Below are 20663 nucleotides of genomic sequence, written 5' to 3' on the forward strand. Positions count from 1 at the left end.
CACTGTTGAAGGGATGATGGATTATACCACAGGAAACATTAATGAAGCTCATTCCAAGCAGCCCACATGAAGACCACAGCTGATGCAACTGCCTGCGTGGAGAGCCTGCTCCTTTTGGTTTCCAAAGCCTCAAGCAGGGAGAACCTCATCCACCTGTCAATCCCACCCAATTAAGGGACCATTAGATGCACCCTTTCCTTTCACTGTCATGATCAAGGTGATTTTTGGCTTTGCAAGTAGCTCTGGCTTTACCACAGAAACAGAGACTGTGGAGAGTGAGCGATGATTATCTACAACTCACTGTATGACTTCATTATTCCTGACCCGACAGTGCTGCCTACTAATAAGGTAGCCAAGGTGAGAGAATAAAGTGCTTGGCAATGCAAGCTTCCTAGAAGGTGAGGACCTGCCTCCTGCTATGGAGCTGGGACAGAGGAACACCCAGAGCATGCCACCATGCACATCATCCGGTGGGTGCTGTGCCACACCGTGGCATCCAGCTCTGAAGCTGCCATTCTGATCCGAGCTGTCCTCTCCAGACCATGGCTGGAAGACACCTACCTCCAGTCTGGAAGTTGATGCTGGTGTCTCCTCCCTACCCCTGTGCACAAGTCTTGCAGGATCAGCTTTTCTCTGCCTCTCTTCCTACTGCATCATCAGTAGCAGAATGAGTACAGAGCTGGTAGTGCCCTGCTGTGCTGCCTCACGCACACTGGGAAGCTGTTTGTTTCGAGGTCATACTGGAAAGCAGTCTTCCCAGTGGTGAGAGCTCCACAGCCCCAGACAGCCTCCAATGCCTGATCCTCTCAGAAGGGAAGTGCCGGAAAGAGGGCAGAGAGCATCCCTTCAACACTCACCACAACTTGTCTCTCCTGCTGGCCAGGGCTGTGCCATCTGCTGAACGGAGAAGAGCATTTCTCTCCAGCCATGCTCCAGCCTTCGGGTGCCAGTTCAGAGGCACCAGCAGTAAGTGTGACAGCATGCAATTAAGTGGGAGTGGAATGGGTACCAGTGTGAGCCCAGCGGGCAGGGGTCAACATAAGATGCTGGAAGAGTTCCTCTCACCTCATCCTGAGCAGATGGCATCAGATTAGTCCTCTCTTTTTGTAGCCTTTTAAGTAACGAAGCAGCACCCTGGCTAAAATAGCCCCATCTGGATCATATAATCCTAATCCTCCTCAGTGTTATGTGCACCATGGGCTGATGGTCACTGGCACAGAAATTGCGCGGCTGGAAATCAACTCTGTTAAGTGCCTTCATTTCCACCCATGTTAAATCCAGAATTAGAAATCCTCCCTTCTGGCTGAAGATCTTTAACCAGAAACCTGAACTAGTGGATACCCCACTGCTGCCTTTTTCTACCGTTAGCAGTTTTCAGTCACCAAATCAACAAGGGGTTGGAATAACAACAGGGAGCTGTACCCTAAATGTAGCTGAAATCCTATTTGCCAGACCTCAGAGCTGGCCTGGGGCTTACAAGAGGCTGGGACAGTGAGTGAGTTGTTGGCTGTTCTCTGTTTCTTCTCAATGGCTTGTCCAGCTACTGAGTTTAGTGTAGTGGGATGCCCTGGGGATTGAGAGTAGGGCTTGAGCCTTCCAGTTCCTCCACCCAGTCTCTGCAGGAGCAGCCTGGGAAAGGCTGTGAGTACCAAGATAGGAAGGTTTAAGGGTGATGCAGCTCAGTCTGAATAAAACTAGTGGGATTAAATGAAGCACAGAGAGGTTTACACGCACAGGAATTATATCCTATTAGACTAAAGGATAATCCCGAGAGAGGTGGCAGAATGTGGCAGACAGTTTAAACCACGTTGCTTAGACCAGCTTGTGAATGCTGCAAGATAAAAGGCAGGCAATACATGGATGAAAAATCCATAGTTCAGACATGATATGCCTCTTACTGTCCCTGGAATGCATGCGGAGAGAGAACAGTACAGAGGGAATACAGTAGCACAAGGGCCAGGCTCCTAGTTTGGCAGCTGATTATGTCAGTTAATTTAAGCCAGAGACACTGCAACACAAAAACCACTGCAGCAAACAAAGGTCTTACCTGAACAAGTCATTTCCCATGTTCTTTATGACTGTATTTATCAGAGCATCTCTGAAACAAAGTTCACCTCTTTATATCTCATCATGAAGACTCGGTGCCTGCTGCACTGAGCACAATTAACTGAGGTCCTTTACAGAGAGTTACTTTCCCTCATGCATCATCCAGTTAATTATTTAATGGCATATAAATCCTCGTGGCTCACAAGGTCTGGGGCTGTGCTGCAACCACACTGCAAAGCTCTTTCATGTGTCTCTGCTCGCACAAGAGCAACTTCCACTTTGTTGGGAAGAAGGAGCTCTCTCTTTGAAATCTTGTTGTGGCAGCCATCAAAAGGTGTGATAGGAAATGTTTATTCACACTCGGATACCAGCTATTAAATGGAATGAAACATATGTGCTTCCCTGTTTGTTTGTTATTCCCCTGTTACACCCTAAAGACATTTTCCTGTCACTCTCCGGGTTGGGATTAGCTGTTGAATAGCACGTGTCTGTTTGATGGTGGGTGTTCGTTTCATTAGATAATAGCTCTCATTAAGGAAACATGACAAATTAATGAATTTGTAAAGAGACATCCTTTGTTAATGGTGCTTTGGGTTTAGTTGGTACCTTTCCAGGAGGAATCTTGGAATCAACTGCATTAGAGAATGATGCAGGTGTGTTTCCCACCTTCACCTTTGGGATGACAGCTTTTTGTCTGTGCTTTGAGCAGCGAATTTGGAGCTACCCCTGGGGACCTTCATCACTGAGTGCCACAGGAACTCACTGACTCTTCCATGGCCTTGGCTTTCATCTCAGCATCAGTGCACTGACCCTTGCCTTGCAGGATCTTTCAAAGCACGGAAGAGCACCCATGGCCACTCTGAGTGTCTCTGAGATGGTTTCCTTCCAGCTGACACTGGCTTCTTCTTATCTATAGCCATTCTGTGAATGGGAATGAGTGCCCCTCTCCATAGAATAGGAATTGCTGTTTCTCAAACCCTTACTCCAAAGGCTGGAAACAATCATTCTTCATTGTAGCCCAACCTTTCTAACAGACACATTATCATGTGTCCATGGCAATCAGTTTAAAGTCTAGATGGATTTAACCACTGTGGCAAACGCAGTTGCAAACATCCTTTGCCTGCCACAGAAACAACGGGCAAACATCCACAGTTTTGTGTGAGGAGAATACCCTCTGCATTGAAACGGTGCCTGAAAGCCTTTAGCTGCTACTCTGGGTCTTCACCAAAGAGTTAAATGTGTCGTGGAGATCTGTTGAGGCCACATTGTTCAGCTTTACATGATCTTGGTGGCTCCTCTGCTTTGGAGCTGCAGAGGTGCTTTAACACACAGGTGTTTTGGCCATGGAAATTGAAGATGAGCTGGGGAATCAGCCAAAAAGCACAAATGCCCACCAGATCAGGAGTCTGAATAGTGCCAGTGAGGGTGGAATAAGGAGAGCAACGGGGCTTGGAAGGGGCTGGCCCTGATTCTCCCCTGCCGTGTGCACAGCAGTATGTGAGTATTGCCCTGGGAAGGGTAGGTCCAGCCACACTGCCCCGTGTCAGTGCATCTCCAAGTGCAGGGCTCAGCTCAGCACCATTTCTGCAGTGCCTTTTGCTACCGGAGCTGTCACAGCCTAAGGGGGAGCTCTGAAAAGCTGCTATTTAGGGACCTCTCTGCGTGCACGTCAGCTGGCATTTCTGTTCCCTTTGCTAACCCTGCTGCAGGGCCTCCAATGAGAGCAGGAGCTGTGTTTCTCCAGTGTTCACAACATCTATTCCCTTCTCCCTTCCCTCCCCGCCTAGAATGAGGGCTCTCTGCAGCAGTGGAAATCAGAAGGTGCTGGAGAAGCGTCTCACTTGTCTCAAGGGTCTCACTCAGGGCCAAACTTGGAAGAGGCAGTGAGAATCCAGGAAGGCAATCAGGATTTTCTTCTAGATCATTTGACAAAACACACAGGTATGCCTGCACAAAATGATGGGGAGAAGCATCCTTCACGGCCTGATGGAAGACAAAGATGCTACCTGTGAATCACAGCATCTCTGGAAGCTGTGAGGTTGTGCTGGGTGGGGGGGCAATGTGCCCTCTGCTCACACTCCTTCCTGTTTGGCTTTACCCGCTCTGACAGAAAGCATCTTTGGCAGGGTGGATGTGCAGGGGGATTTGGTAAGGCTCTGCAGGCAAATGGAACCCCTCTCCTTGCACTGAACATGCTAAGCAAATCTCTTGTGCTCTTCACCCCTTGCTTTAACCCTTGCTCAGGAAGCTGCGAGGCAGCGGTTGCCAAACCAGCGCTGGTTTCAGAATAGAACATTTTCCAGGGCATGCTTTTAATACAAACCCACTGCTAAGAGCCCCTGAGACAAAAGAGATCAAAGAAACAGCTTGGCTGATACAAAGGCACTTGAAGACATCCATAGCAAAATGAATATGAACAGAAATTAGCAAGGAGAAGGAGGACTACACTGATGTAGCTGTGCACGTTTAATCATTATTCCTAAAAGGAAATAACCCTTTCTCACCTGCTGCTTCCTGTTTCAGCCCCAGCTAGCAGGTTCCCTTTGGTTTCCTCTCCTCAAGGGCTGGAACTGAAAGAAAGAGGAGAATGAACTAACCAGCTCCATTTGGAAATGAGTTGTAGCTTTGCAGGTTGCCACACTCACACCCTGGCTGCCCAGGACATAAAGCTTATGCCTCTGTAAGGGAGAAGGAACTGGGTGGCCAGGCCAGCAGAACCCCTTCCAATGCATTCCCATGCTTCCTAAAGGAAGTGTCTGAAAGCTTCCATTTAGATCCTGTCAGGCAGTTTCTGGGTGTTAATTATGGAAAACATATTTATGGGGAGACCAGACCTGCGGATGCCTCCAGGAGTGTTTTGTAACACATCCTACTTGGGAATCCTTCTTTTGCATTGGTTTTTCTGGGCTCTGTTTTTCACTTCCTTTAAGGATATTACCATGAACAGAAAGCTATTTCTCTCCTAAAAGTTTTCCTGCCATAACTTCTCCATTCTCTCTGCTTCTTAGTGCAGGAGAGGAGACACAGGCAGTAAGTCATAAACTCTAGTTAGAAATATATAGACTATGAACATGTAGCAAAAAGGAGACATCTGAACCTTTCCTTCTCTTCTGATTTCTGGGGCTGGACACACGTTTTGCTATGAACCCATATTTTCCTTGTGAACTAATACTGCTTTCTGTCTAAATAATACTGTGTAATATGCCATCAAAGGACCCCTGGATTTGACTCATCCATGGGAAGTCCAACAGAGCACAAAACTTAGCTTGATATGATTAAAACTGAGATTAGGAAAACACTCCAAAAGAAAAGGGATGGCAAATGGATGTGAGCAAGGCTCAAATAGATCCAATACAACTCTTCTAGGCTGGCTTTTGCCCGGGAAAGGTGGATGAACAACGTGACTCTCCTGAATGCCTCGAAGGACATCAGAAACATGGTTCAGTATTACCTCAGAGGAAGCACCTCCTCTTCCATAAGCACAGGTTCCTTCAGCATCACGTTGCACTGCAGATGGCACGGATCTGGGTCCACATGAGCAACGCAACCAGCTGAATCACAGAGACAACTTGATATATCATCATTTGGCTTTTATTTAATACACAATAACATTGCACAGTGGTACGTATGAGTCACTTCAGTCTAATTGTTATTCCCTTCATCTCTGCAATCACAGTGGGTGAACAGTGGTACTTCATTTCCCAAGTGATGTGGCTTACATGGACAGCACGTTTTCTTTCTACCTTGTGCGTTTCTCATAGCAATCCTGTGTAAACCATAGCAGAGGATTCTGAAGCACTGTAACTCATCACAATATTCAGGATTTTCCCTTCAGCTCTTTGGTGACTGATTATCACCAACCTGCTTTGCTAGGTGACATCTTCAGCCAGGAGCTGAGGAGCCAGTGTCCAGCTTACACTCTCTGCTCTTCTTTTAGTAGATGTATGCTTGTAAATGCATTGTGCCATCAGATTTACAGCTTCTCCAGACATTGTCCTGGGGTTTTTCCACTTTGAATGGTAAATATGTAACATCTATTCTGTAGTTATCCTGGGGTCAGTTCTAGGAGTTGCTGGAGCCAGGAGCTGTGTTTCCTCGTCACTGAATGGGACAGTGTCTTTCCAGCAGCAGAGCTCTAGAGATGCATCGCATGCAGATCTAGGAGAGGAGAGTTCACTGATTAACTGAGTTTCTGCACTCCCTCTTCAAGCTACAACCCCTTTAATTCCAGGCCTGGACCATTTCTCAGTAGTTCTCACTTCCCAGCACAGTTTGGCTAATAGAAGCTGTATTGATGGACCCATCTACCCGAGCAAAGAAAAAACCAAAGCTCATGGATTGAAAATGAATGGAGTGTTTACCTGTACATCATTTTAATGGATGGGGAAATTCGTTCTCATGATAGAGCCATAAATGTCACTTTCTGTCTGCCACAGCAAAATACTCGCGTAACAAATAGCATGCTGCATTCATACCCAACAAGAGGACGTTCAGAGCAGCTTGACTTGCATCACACACACTAAGAAAGGCTCAACCTGGGTTTTTTATTCATTCCATTGGCTCAGGGATCAGCAGAAACACATGAGTGGAGGTACAGCAACAGGGAAGATGAATGATAGGAGGACAAATCAACCAGTCTGGCTTCCCAGAAACGACTCTTTGTCGAGCTTGGGTTTATTCCAGGTGCTATGGTAGGAAACAGGTCCTTTTATCTTTACCTAGAGCTCCCTCTTGCATTACACACAACCCACTGGCAGGTTGCTCAACTCCAGGAAAACTCTGGGGCTGAGCAGTGGAAACAGAGATTCACAGCTCTGGCATCCCAGTGCCCAGGAAGGGGATGAAATCAGAGCCCTCAGGCTGACATAGGTGTGCACAGAAGAAGGAACGCAGCACTTTGTTTCTTCCTATGTCTGTAAATCATCCCCTAGACTGCCCCATCCTCTGCCAATGGTCTGTTATGCCTTTGGGCTTGTCTTTCCTGGATCTACACTTTGAAAGGGAAGGCTCCCTGCTATTAAAGCTCCCTTTCCAAGACCAGCTCAGCTCTGCCACGTGGTTAAGCTGGGCCTGGCTGGGCTGTTTGTTAATGAGAGTTTTCTGTGTTAGAGAAATGTTTGTTCATTTGCATCTTCCAATATAAATATCTCCTGGATACCGAAGCTGAAAGCTCCAAACCCTTTCACAGGGAATGCAGCACGGTTTTCCTCTGCTTGCCAATTGCCCTGCTCCATGGCCAGCTGGCCCTGCAGCATCCGAAGGGCAGTGCTGGTTTGGATGGAGTCGCATCTTCAAGCCTCAAACAGAAAGCCAAGAGCATCCTTCAGGCTCTTGAGCACTGTCATCACATCAGGACACATGGCAATTGCCAGGCCCTCAATGCAGATGAGATCTGAAGGGTTCAGCTGCTGCTGCTGCTATTTCCTCTTGCTGAGCTGGGGTGTGAATGCGTTTAAGGCAAACACCCTTGCTCCACTCTGATGGCCTCTCCAGCTTTTTATGTGGGGAGAGTGGTAATTCCATAGTGCTATCTCAAGAAAGCTGGTTCTCGGCGTTCAAGTGCTTTGAATCGTGAAGAGAAAGGGAAAATATAATCTTCTTATATTATCATGAAAGGCATCAACTAATCCTGCTGCAAAAGGTGTGATTTGCTGATGGGAAGGAACAAATTTCTGCTCCATGAGAATACATATCACCAACTAATGAGCACTTCTTCCCTGGTTCCTTGAGTGCTTATCTGTGTCTGATAAATTCCATATCCCTGCCTAGTTAATGCAGAATCCCACATAGCATATGCTACATCCCTTGCTCTAAATATTTGCTTTCTCTCACTGCTCTATCAATTCAGCCTGTGTAAGCCCAACAAAGTGGTGGTGCTGGCTAAGAGATGTGCTGTAGATCAGGCAAGAGGGGCCACGGCACGGTTGGCTCAGCATCACTCCATCAGGGGTCACCCATGCCTTAGGCAAATCACTGCACCTCTTTCAGCTTCATGTTATACCCACAAGGAAAAGAAATGCCAGTATATCCAGCTTTGCCCTACTCCTGTTAAAACAGAGAATATCTGGGAAGAGGCATCTAAGCATGTGTGTTGGTTGGATTTACCTTGCTGCTGTCTCTTTACAACAGCTCCATCCACAGACGTGTGTCAAACTGGCTCTGTGATAGCATGCGCTGCTTCCCTTTCCTCATAGTCCAGAGCTTTGTACAGAGATCAGCCATTCCCTGGCCCTTGAGTTCTGCAGTGGCCTCAGAAAGTGTTCCATGGTATGGATGGACTTTGCATAAGGGAAAAAAAACTGGGCTAAAATGTTGGGGAATGGCTAAAATGGGATTAATAGCAGTGGAGTTCGGTGCAGGTTGTGCCTGTGGAGTGTGTGGGCTGGGGAGAGGAACAGGATTCGGTGTCAGGGAAAGGAGGCTTCACAAATAGAAAGGACTTGCTTAGAAGGCTGGAGGAGTTGAAGCATCTAATACACGAATGAGAACTATACCATTAAGAGGTTCACAGGGAACAGCAGATCTGTGCAATAGCTTGGACCTGTGGGTTGACCATCACCAAGTGCTCAGGTCCAGCCAGCTCCTGGCATTGCTGTCAGCACGCTTGAGTCTCACAGCCAGCTGGCAGCAGAGGGGGAGTCTCTTCTTGCAACATTTCTTCTCTGCCAGTGCATTGACGGATTGCAGCACTGTTCAAAAAAGGAACTAAATCCTCTGGGATTTCCCATTTCTTATCTTTGCTTTTCGGTTGTTGTTTCCTTAATGACCTGCTTTTAGTTAATGAAACATCCTGTTTCTTGGGAAAGAAAAGAATAGACCCTGATTTGCAGCCAAATCTCTACGTGTCTGCCAGCGCCTGGCAGCATCATACCCTGTTCAAGTTTGTGTGCGCATCTGGGTGCAGGAAGGTGGGTGCAGAACCAGGATCTGAGACTCTTCACTTCCCCTGCCTTTCTCGTGTGTGATCTGGAGTTTGAATCTGGGTGGACACGCCAGGAACTGAAGCAGGAACACACAGAAAGGAAATCCAGCATTCTGCGGCTTGGGCTCCATACCTTCTGTGGGTTTGATATAGATGACTTGTATAATCCTGGCTGCAAAGTGGGCATCAGTTGTGATTTCAAAAGCAAACATCCTTTGTGGGGGGTTTAAAAGCTTTTTTATCCCCTAAGTGGGATAAACAAGGGGAAGGATGCCTTTGAATAGCAACTCTGCCTTGGAAACATGTTTAAGATCCCTTTAAGTGTAAGCTACAGCATACTTCTAGAGAGTGTGAGCTGCTATTAAGCATCTAGCAGTGGTGGTTTATGAAGGGGAAACATTTTTAATGCCAAAGTAGTGCTATTTTAAAACAAGTTGCTTTTATGGAATGAATGAGGTGGTTCTATTGAAAAGGAACGTTTGGGAGGGACGACTGTGGCTGTATTTCTGTCCGACAGTAGGAGGTAAATCTGCCTGGTTTCCCCCATCCCTGTTTTGGGAAGCAGCGGGTGGCTGTGATCATTTGGGTTTGTGTGGAGGCAGCTGAGGCTCTGTCTGCACACAGATGCTCTGCAGTGGTACCTGAAGGGGAGATTCAGGTTGGATATAAAGCAGTTCTTCCCTGCGAGGGGAGCCAGAGGTGTGCTTTTGCTCCAGGGAAGCAGCATCCGTGCGGCTCCACGAGAGGCTTGGCACGTCAACACTGTAATTCGGTTAAGTGGGAAGAGAAGGCAAACTCATCATAATAGCTCCAAATGAGAACCCCAACCCCAACAACCACCCGAGAACAACAAATAACAGCTGCTTGCTGCAGCAGCACCAGCGGCCCATTTTCCTGCTCATAAAAGGCAGCAGTGATGTGTGGCTGTGAGCGCGCCGCAGCTGCAGCATCCCTCCAGCTCCAACCCGGTCTCCAGAACAATGTGAGAGATTGTATCTGCATAAGCAGAAGAATACAGGAACCAAACCAAGCCACACTGCTAAGGGGCATTAAAGCCAGAGCGCTGGCTTGCAGTCATGTCACAGGTACTTCTCCCTGCCCCAGTGCCTTCTTGTTTCATCAAACACTACAATAGTCACACAGGATCTCTTTTCCCCCCCGCATCTCCAGTCTCTAGCACTGCACAGGGTGTGAAGAACTCAGCTCTCCATCCAAATTAAGAGCATGGTTATGGAGAGCAACTGGTTGCAGATGGAGCATGCTTCAGGTTAAGTTGCTATAATTGCTGGAGTTGAAAGGCAAAGGCAAACCCCAGCTCCTAGTGTTTGCTTTGTCTTTAATCATGCCTTTACAAAGTCACTCTTGTGGCTCCCTGGGGTTTAGCTGCCTGGTTTTGCATACCTAAGAGAGGCGAAGCTGCTTTCTCCCTTCCCTCTCCATTACTTGCCTGTTCCTTTGTGCCAGGTTCAGCTTCAGTTTGGAGCATTCTCTGGGCTGTGCTGATAATTACATTTATTCCTCTGAGATGCTTTCCATTGGGTTTGCAAACAGGAGATCCTGCTGTCCCTGGCCCTCGGATGGCTCTGGAACAAGAAGAGTGTGTCAGTCTCAAAGAGAGCTCAAAGAGAATGTTACTTGTGTTACCCAGAGGGACCCGCAGAGCCCTGTATGTCCATAGGCTTTGGAAACACAGACAGAGAAAAGACTTCATCCCACTACTGGGGCCTGTGCTGTAAGGTTGCCCTTATTAGAAACCAGGATCTGGGTGGGAGACGTTGCAACTGTCCCAAGAACAGGAATAAAGCTGCTTGTGAGCGTGCATCTCACTGACTGACGGTGCCTAAACCTCGATCCATTGCCATAGGACAGTCAGAGTTCTCTGATTCCACTGCTCACCGGGTGACCTGGGCACTACAGGCTTGCATATGTAGCTTTCCTTTCACTGTTTAACAATGCAACAGGCATCTACCACACCATTTGTTCTCCCCAACCCTGAGGAAGGAGCATCTGAGGACTGGAAGTAGTATAAATTCTGCTGTACTTCAGATAGAGAAACACACCTTGTGTCTGGCATTCAGTGCTTAACACCCTGATCCCTTCCCTCCCTGCAGACAGAGATGCTCCTTGGGTGCATGATTCAAGTTAATGATTGAGCATCTTTCCCATCTAAAGGAGCTAGTGCAGCATTCCCTCTGGAATTAGCACAGATGACCTCATGTCTGGAAGAGCACAGTGCCTCCAGCAGGAGCAAAGGCACTTTCTGGATGTTCTGAGATTTGCTTTTCAGTGGTATGGTACTGAGCATCCTCAGACAAAGTTGTCCAGGTTCCAAGGGATCAGGAGAGCCTCGGTTGCCTGCTCTGGGTATAGAGCAATTAAACTGACATACTGTGTTCCTTTCAGATGTGCAGCTAAAGCAGGGAAATACCTCTCTGGAATGCTCATTTAATCTCCTTGCCCACATTACAGTAAACTCCTAGAGTAGACAAAAGGTCTCTTGCAGTGTGAGCTGGGAAGGGACCTGCACCCTTCTGCTCACAACACAAGGACAGTCGTTGCTCTTCCCTGTCAGAAGCTCCAATTCCTACTTCAGGAGGTAATTCCAGTGCCAATTAGTGCTCCTTGCAGATGGAATTAGAGTCTGTGTGATCATTTGGAAAATACAATCAGTATACTCCAATTTGTACGTGTCCCATCTCTCCAATAATGAAGAATTCCTCCTCCTGCATGGATACAAATAATGAGCCGTTAGCCATGAGATTAGAGAGCCTGTCAGGAACAGCAACCCCAAGATGGGATGTGCTACACGTGAACACCAGCAAGTGTTCACCTCCAGAGCTAGGAGGATAAATAGGTGATGTACAACCTCATTCTTGTCGTGTTGTACCAAACTGCTCCCTGCTTCCTGCATCCCTTGCTGTTTGTTTCCAGAAGGGCCACTTGGCACATAGGTTCTTCTTTGGGTCGTATGAGAAGATAAAAGATGGATTTAAGGTCTCCATGGTAATTTTAATACTTTCAACCTTCCTCCTATTTAGAGGCAGGGCTGAGGAATCCTGGCTGTGCCAGAGAAAGGCCATTCCCAGTTAAAGGTTTCCTTTAATCCCTATGATGCCTACTGGAAAAGGTGGCTGCTTTATCAGGGGCTTCTGGGGCTGGAGTCAGGATGCAGAGCTCACCCCTGTGTTGAATCCAGGTAGGAGATTCCTATGGCATGCAGATGTTTAAGCATATGTATCCTATCACTGGGGCCAGCTTTAATGCTGTGGGAAATGTAGGAGATGGTAAAACCTGCATTATCTGGGATTTAGGATGTTTGCTTTGCAGAACAAGGGATTAGAGAACAGAAAGCTGAAATGACCATCTGTCTGCAGAAAAAGGATCCTGTGAATTACAATTTCCATGGTCATCTTCCCTAATCTCCTTGACTTTATTCGATACCTTCTCCGAGAGCTGATGTCCTTGCGCCCCGAACAGGAACACAGTTCACTTTCCACACATGGAGCAGTTTTCTTCTTCTTCCATCTTTCTACAAGGAGTTGCAAGGCACCCGTAGGAAGCATTTACTTATCTGCTGCTCTTGGAGTTCCCCAGTGTTTGCAGCCATGTGCAATCATCATCCTTCCAGCACCTTCTAGCTCAAAGAACGACAGCTCTGAGTGTGCATGATGTGTTTTGCTCCTACATGCAATTGCTCCTGGGTGGAACAACCCATACTGCTGACCCGTATCACTGCTCAATACCTCAGCTCAGGAAGTAAGCAGCAATCCCGTGAGCTTATGTACTCTGTCATTTTTTGCGGTGTGACTGTGGATCTAATGCTATTTGGTGTTTCTCTGTAGAGCTTCTGGTCCTGAAACACAGGAAGCTGAAGCTTTTGCTTGGAAATAAGCTCCTAGAGCTGGTGGCTATAGGAAGCAATGCAGCAGTGTGTTACAAGTGCAGGCTGTGGAGCCCCAGTCCAGAGAGCTGAAAGCCCCAAGCTTATTAATTTTAAATCTCATTATTTTTAAGAGCAAATTCTATTTCCCTTAAAACAGCAGAGGCGTAATACCTGCAAAAAGCCCGCAGAGCCTTGGTGCTTCAGATAGAGATGCTGACACACACATGCTTAGAGTCGGTATGAATAAAGTTCTTTCTTTGCTTTTGCACCGTTCCTTGCTCTCATCCTTTGTGGGTGGCATTTGATGGTGACAGAGATCCTGCCTGCGCAAGCTTGACTCTGGGTATCTTCAGCAAGGAAAAGAGGTTGCTGAGCCCTGCTCAGTGCTGGTGAGATGGGTTGGGGCTGTGAAACACACAAAATAGATGGGGGTCCTCACCCTTGGAGCATGGCAGTGGGAGGGTTCTTTGCAGCACTGGGTGTTTTGCTTTGATGTAAGCACCATGCAGCCCTGCCACTTGGCATTCCCTTGCTCCCAGCAAGGCGAGAGCTGGGATGTGTTCAGGAGCTGCTTTGTGCTCCTCATCCGCTTCTTCCCCACCTCAGAGCACGATCAGCAGGCAGAGCATGTGAGGAACAGAATGTGCTGGAGGGGCTCTTCACCCAGCTGTGCCCAAGCACAGCGCCTGCGAGTGATGACAGCCCTGACACCAGGCACAGCCAAGGTCCTGCAGACAGAGGTGCCTCACTGACGGGACAGCACAGGAGAGGTGGAAAGAACCACATGAGCATTGAGGGTGCTGCTGCAGGACACTGGCCTGGGACAAAGAGTGGCAGGTAGGAGCATGCAGCGTGGAGCTGGGTCCTTCCTCTTTCCATACAAGCTGATGTGTTGCACACACAGACTTCCCCTTCTCAGGACCAGCAGCTCCTGAGCTGTTACCATAGTAGAAAGGAAGAACAGAGGGAAAACTTCTCTGTTGGCTGCTGCTGCTTGAGCTGCAGCCTGATCCAGTGTGATGTTGTTTGAAGCGGGGGAGAGCTGAAAGATGCAGGGCAACAGAGTTGTTTCTCGTGGACGTTTAGAGAGCAGTCATCTACAAATATCAGTTAATATTTTACTTCAGTTGCATGAGACATTTCAGTGCCCTTGGAATCACTGTGCTGAGTTGGGATGAGGGATTCAATCAGGGAAGTGTGAAGCAGAGGGATTTTAGGCTGCTTTAAGTGAAAATGTCTGTGCGAACCTGAACATGGAGCTGCTACAGACTATTCCATTATTCATATAGTGGATGTCTTGCTCCGAGCATGGAGAGGAGAGGACAGAAGAGGAGAGGAGAGGACAGGAGAAGCCTCTATGTTCAATGCCTTATGCTGGCACTGAACAGCTACAGGGATGAGAAAGCAGGTCAGCATCAAGCACAGCGTTAAACTGGGCATGGGCAGACCCAGGTTTAGGCAGTTCTAGGCACACCCTGGGCCAGTTTGAAAGCATCCTCTGTGCAAATGGAAGCCCCCATGCAGGGTGCAGATCCCGTTCCTGTCTCTGCCTGTGGGAGAGAGCACTGCAGCAGCTGTGCCAAAGGCTTTGAGATTCAGCAACAAAGGGGTTATTTAGCAGGGAGATGGTTGTTGTTTTCCTCCTGGTGCTCAGCCCCTTGGCAGAGGGTGCTGCTGGGGGTCAGTGCCACGCACAGCCCACACGTCCGCAGGCAGAGATGCTCCATGTGCTGGAGGCAGCCCGGCTTGCAAGGCTCAGGGCTGTGTTCCTGCAGGAGGAGAGCACGGCTGCGCTCTGTGCTCATGTCCCAGTGCCTTTTCCTGCCGGTGTCACCAGTGTGTGCTGCGGGTAAGATTGCTTCAGCTGCCAGAACAACCTTTGGTTTGCTTTGTGCTTCCAGCTTCTTCCTCCTGCCCAAGTGCCTGAGCTGCAAGCGTTGCTCTGAGGAGCATGAGACGGTCAAAAGAGAGGCCCTGTCCTCACCTGCCAGCTCACCCTGGCTGGTGCTGCATGTGTTTGCCTGTGTGTGATGGCTGGAGCAGCAATGAGGGCTGCAGAGGTGGTGTTGCTCGAAGCTCCATAGAGAATCAAAGCCTGATTCCTGTCTTTAGCTGGGAATTAGTCTGGCGAGTGACTCACTGCTGCCAGAATAGCTGATGCTGCCTGCAGGATTATCCCAGCCACTGCAGCCTGGACTCACACTGGTGTTGCTACTCAAGTGACACTTGGCCTTGTTTAAAACCTCCTTTGCTGCTTACCAAGCTGGTGAGTTGGTCAACACGAGAGGGAGGATCCATTGGGGAGCATCAGAGGTCTTTCATGGCATTGCCGCAATGCCAGAGCTCAACCTGGCCCTGCTTGTGGCATCATCTCTTCCCAGGAGAGGTCAAACACCATGAGCTCTGCGTCTGCTGTCTGTGGGAGATGAATGGTGCTGTTCCAATGGAGCCTATGGCTCAGAAACAATGACCTGGTGAGAGGCACACCAAAACAGAGCACGGAAAGGTCATGGTAACAGTTACAGGAGAGTAATAAAAGTGCTTAAGTTTTCACAGCAGCTTATTCCTTGGTGAGGGTGGAGATATCCCATTTTGGAGAGGAGCAGAGGTCACTCTATAGAAGGATGATGAGCATATTTGATGTGGCAGGTGATGGATTCCCTGTCTCCAGCCGGGTGTGTGTCCTTTCTGTGTGTGCAGGGCTGTGCAGGAGCAGGCATCAGCACAGGTGATGGAGAAGCCTTTCAGCTTCCTTAGTGTGAAGATGCTCATCTTCTGTGGCTTCAGCATCTAATTCTGCTGCTGAGATGCCTCTGGTGCCTGAATCTAGTAGGTGCCAGCCCTCAGCACCCTCACAGGGAAGAACTTCCTTATCTCCAACCTGAACTTCCCCTGTTTCAGTTTGAACCCATCACCCCTTGTCCTATAGCTCCAGTCCCTGATGCAGAGCCCCTCTCCAGCATCCTTGTAGCCCCCTTCAGGCACTGGAAGCTGCTCTGAGGTCTCCACGCAGCTTCTCTTCTCCAGGCTTAACAACCCCAATGTTCTCAGCCTGGCTCCATATGGGAAGTGCTCCAGCCCCTGAGCATCCTCGTGGCCTCCTCCGGACTTGCTCCCACAGCTCCATGTCCTTCATCCGGGATGCTGTGGGGACGCTGCCCTTGCTGAGCTGGAGGGACTGGCGTAACCTGCTGTTAACCCCAGCCTGCTTTGCTTAGTTCTCTGGCTCTATCAGCCCAGGTTTGCTGTCAGTGGCGCTGGGGCTGTGTTTAGCAGCAGCTTTGCCTTTGTTGCCAAAGCTGCGAGGAGGCTTGGAAGAGCTGGAGTGTAATCACAGCGTGCTCAGACAAAGGTGTTTGGTGAGGAGCTGCAGTGTTGCTGAATCCACAAGGGGCACAATTAACTGATAAGAGTAAACTAATTGTTATTCAGATTAAATTAGGGCACAGGTGATTTGGAAAATCTATAGACACTCCCATATGCTTTGCCATTTTGCATTGCAGATTATGGTTTTATAAGGCCCTTCTGGGATTCAGATTATAGAGGCAGAGCGTGGAGCTGTGGCTAAACTGAACATACTCCTTCCTGATTAACTACATGATAAAACCAGAAACATGCACAGCAGAGGATTTATCGCTCTGGTTGCATCCTCATTTTTCCTTCCTAGGCATGAACACAACAGCTCTTCACAGATCCAATTGATGCTGGTTGGGAAACCCAGGCAAGGTGACGTGATTCCCGCATCCTAGTTCAGAGATGGAGATTAGTAGCAGGGAATGGGCATCCGGCAGGGACACGACTGCCACAGCTGAGATTTGCTGCAGCTTCATGCTGGGTTATCATGAATACCTGCAGGCAAGAGGCAGCAGGACCATGCCGACCTGTGGGGTGAGGTGAGGCTGCCATCAGGTGTGGTTTGCTTTGCTTTTGGGGCATTCTGCAGCAGGCTCTGCTGGTTTGAAACATCTGAAATGAGCAGGACAGGGCAAAAGAGCCTCGATAGCTTGTGTGATCCTGGCTCTCTCTATAAGGTCCAAAGCTGCCTGGTGAAGCAGTGGTAGGAAACGTGGGGACAGCAGGGTTGGAAATGGGGCAGAGCACGTGTGAACAGCACAGCTGAAGGATAAAGGCAGAGAGAAATGCAGGTCTTTGGCTTGGACGTGCTGGGGAGTCTCCTGAGCCCTGAAATCCAAAAAGGCCTGTGCTGCTGTACTGGGGTCGTCTCAACACACTGAGAGACCCAGCAATAACCCCCGCATGGTTCTGCTTCCTCTCCTCTCTTCTGGCCTCAAGTGACGGCATCCAGAGCCAAGACAAGAGTTTCTGAGCTCTGTGACGGAGGGTTTGGAACCAGAGCTTGGTTACAAAGCCATGCAAGGAGAGCCGGATCGCTGCTGCTGCTTGTTTGCTAAGAGGGTGCTTCCCAATGAATTGCAATCGCTCAGGGAACACTTGGGATGAGTGTGATTTAGCACTGTCTGCCTTGTGCCGGTCTCTGACCAGTCTCTGCCTTGGATTCCGGCCAGGGCATCGATCGGAGCAGGGCTGTAGCTGGACAAGGAGGTGAGGGGTTATTGAATCACTGCTGCCAGCTCCCAGCAGTGTGCTAAAGCATCCCCTGTTCGGTGTTCCCCTGGGTGAGGTTACCTGCGCTGGGTCTTTAGCCCGTGAAGAGCTCCTGCCAAGGTGTTAAGAAGCATCACTGCACTGCTGCCAGGGAAGAGAGGATCTCCCTGCCCCGGCTCCAAGGGAAAGGTGGGCTGTACTCAGGGAGTGCTTTTCCTCCAAAGGTCCTTTTGGACATCATCGTGTCAAGTGGAGCTGCACAAGGTGGAGCTGAGGGATGAGGAAGCATCTCTGATGGCTTGTGTCGGTGAAGCCCATGAGATGGACTCATTGAGCAGATCATAAAGAGAATTTGGGTGGGATCTTTGTGACCAGTACGTACATGTAGGAGCAAGGATCCGTGCCAGAGGGTGGCATGGACCATGGTGCTTAAAGGGAGCACCAGGGCTGAGAGGTTTTGTTGCACTGAGAGCTATCACGGGTGTAGTTTGAGTTGTGGTTACATGCCCAGCCTCCTGTGGGAAGAACGGGAATTGTCTTAGTTTGGCAAAGGGGACAGACTTGGAGGGGCTTTTCTCCATGGCCTCTCCCAGTGCATTGGGGCTATCGGGGAAATGGGATCTCAGATGAGGCTCTCCCTTCCTAGTGCTCAGCTTGGCTCTGACATTGCACATCTCCTCCCTCACCCTGTTCCTGTGGACAGCTGTGCTCCCTGCCAGCCCTGTACGCATGGAAGCACACCTCCATGGTGAGCCCTCGTGCTCTGCCCTTGCCTGCACCGCCTCAGCATGAGCTGGAGACTCTCGTGTTCCTGCCTGGCTGCAGCGTGATTCCAGGCAGGGATCATCCTGGCAGTGCCAGATGGTGGGAAGAGGGGGAAAGGAGCTGCAGCTCTGCCTCCTCCTGGTAACACAGCCCGGGGGCTCTGCTGCTGTGGGGCTGGGGTGGAGAGCCTGGGATGGGGAGATGGAGCGTGGGCAAGGAGCAGGCTTGAGGCAGGCTAGGTCAGGTTCCCCCACGTCCCCACACGTGGGGCAGTATCCCTGACAGGGGCACAGCATCCGTGGTTAAAAACAGCGTTTCAGGTGCTGGATGTACGCTGCGCTCTCCAGAAGAGCACCCACGGGTGCGTGTGCCTGCGCCTGGGGCTTTGCTTTCCATTTACAGTGGGTTGTCGTGTTTGTGTGTTTTACTCGGGGTGGTTTGTGCTACAATAAGGAGAGGGAGGGGTAGGCAAACGCTGCTCTGTTTGCGTACACTGCTGTCAACAGCGAGGCTGCTGCTTCGCAGGCGCATCCTCTGGGAAGCACGCTGGATTCCAGGCATACAACACCCTTCCCTTCCCACCTTCATCCCAGATCCTTCGGCTGCATTGCCTGAGCCTCTCCTCCATCCCTCCCTGCTGGCACACGGCCCTGGGGCATGTGGCCCACTCCATAGCCGGCATTGCTAACACGTGGCTACGCGAAGGGAAGTGTCAGAGCAGCGGCTCTGCAGCAGTGTTCCGGGGGAGGCAGGCTGTGGTGTGCAGCCGGGGAGGGACACAGCACTGCCTCCCTCTGTCTGTGTCCCACCAGAGCCTCTGATGCTTTCCCCAACACCTTTCACCTTTGTGAGCCTCCAGAGACGCTGATGAGGAGCTGAGCCTCGAGTGTTACTGCTCACCTGTCGTGTTTCCGCATCTCACAGGTGTAGCACATCCCTTGCCCTCCTCCCTGAGTTTGGATGGGCTCAGGTTCTATGGCAAGAACATCCTTAAGTCTCTTCTCCCTTGTTTTCTCACCCAGCCCTGAAGTAGACAAAGAAGAGGCCCTTTCTTTTCTCCTCAAGGGACAGTTCCTTCCTGTTCATCTCCTCCATAACAGCAGGTAGCCTGGGACATACTGGAGAAGCGCTTGGTCTGAACCCCCCCTTCTGATGCAAGTGGGCATTGTGGATTTTTAACAGGCAGGGGGTTCAGTGAAACCTTTAATACTGGCTCAATTGGCACAATATTCCCAGGCTTTGGAGCTGAGCTCTCCCTCTGTGCCTCGCAGGAAATGAGACCAAGGACAAAAAGGCCACATTCCCTTTGATTGCAAGAACTGCCTTGCTCTGCAGCAGGAGCTGGCCTGGCTGTGCAGGAAGGATTCTGGCTTGGCAGCTGATGCTCGGCCATCCACAGGCTTGTAAAGCAGCTCCTTCAAGCATCGCCCTCTGTGGATGGAGGCATCATCTCCCTGGTTTGTGCAGGGCAGACCTGAAGCAGTGGCTTGGGGCCACACGTGGGGTCCTCCAGCTTGCTCCACTTGAGGAGGGAAGAGCAATGGGAGCTGCTGGCCCTGGCAACGATGGGAATCACTGTGGAATATCCCTGAGAAGGCTCCCCAGCGGGGAACTCAGCTCCTCGCGTGCTGAAGCTTTCCACAGCAACTGGAAGGTTGTGGTTTTCCTTTGCTGTTCCTTTTTTTGGGTAAAGCATAAGGAAACGTGTCTATACCTACAGGTTACCATGGCACTGTAACCTTACCCGATCTGGAAGAGAGGGAGTAACAGGGGAGTAGCTGTGGATCTGTGCATGTCCTCTGTGGAACATGTAGGCAGGAGGAGATGGTGGGACGCGGAGGGGCTGATGGGGTTGGAAGGCAGCAGGAGCAGGACAGCTGAAAGGTAACTCACCCCCATCGCCAGCACTGACTTTTGGCTCCTGTTAGACTGTCCAGATGTGAGTGTGGCCTTCAGAGACACAGGGACTGTAGTGCTGAGGCAGCCTGGAGAGCTGTGCTGTGAGCATGAGGCAGCCCTGCCTGCGTTAACCACTGACGGGCAGTACCAGGAGGCGAGCTCTTTCCCGCATCCTCCAACTGGTCCCTCTGAAGGAGGGGATATGCAGGGTCCTGCTGCACTGTTAGAGCTCCAGGGGTCCTGTCTGCAATTGTCCCCAGTTGAGGGACAGCCAGAGCCTCCTTCTCATGGGGGAATCACGTTCCTAGTGCCAAGACCCTCAGTCAGCTGCTGTCGGGGTTGGGATGGCTGAGGGGAGGCATGGAAAGACATGGGGGACTCCCAAAGCCCAGGTGGGGAATGGAGGCACCCACCAAGAGCTGTGTGTGTGCAGAAGGTGGAGCAGCGGGGCTGGAGGAGAGCCTGGCTCTCCACCCCTCATCCGGGCGCCGCTTTCCCTCTCCAAGCCCCTTCCCTCTCACTTCCCCTCTGCCTGCTGGGCTGGAGAGCACCTCCGTCCCCTCCCTCCGTGGGTGATGCTTG

At 50.0% G+C, this 20663-nt stretch overlaps 1 long non-coding RNA gene across 1 annotated transcript in view; it reads left to right on the forward strand.

Annotated features, from left to right (window-relative positions):
• LOC134164332 (uncharacterized) overlaps nucleotides 1-19852 on the forward strand; it is a 57704-nt gene extending 37852 nt beyond the window's left edge. Inside the window, exon 5 of the long non-coding RNA XR_009965106.1 lies at nucleotides 19454-19852. This is a non-coding gene — a long non-coding RNA (uncharacterized LOC134164332). The remainder of the gene's footprint in view (nucleotides 1-19453) is intronic.
• Nucleotides 19853-20663: the final 811 nt, after the last annotated feature.

The sequence above is a fragment of the Pezoporus occidentalis genome, unplaced genomic scaffold (genome assembly GCF_034315485.1).
Source record: "Pezoporus occidentalis ecotype Australia unplaced genomic scaffold, CSIRO_AGI_Poc_V1 ctg216, whole genome shotgun sequence".
Taxonomy (NCBI): domain Eukaryota; kingdom Metazoa; phylum Chordata; class Aves; order Psittaciformes; family Psittacidae; genus Pezoporus; species Pezoporus occidentalis.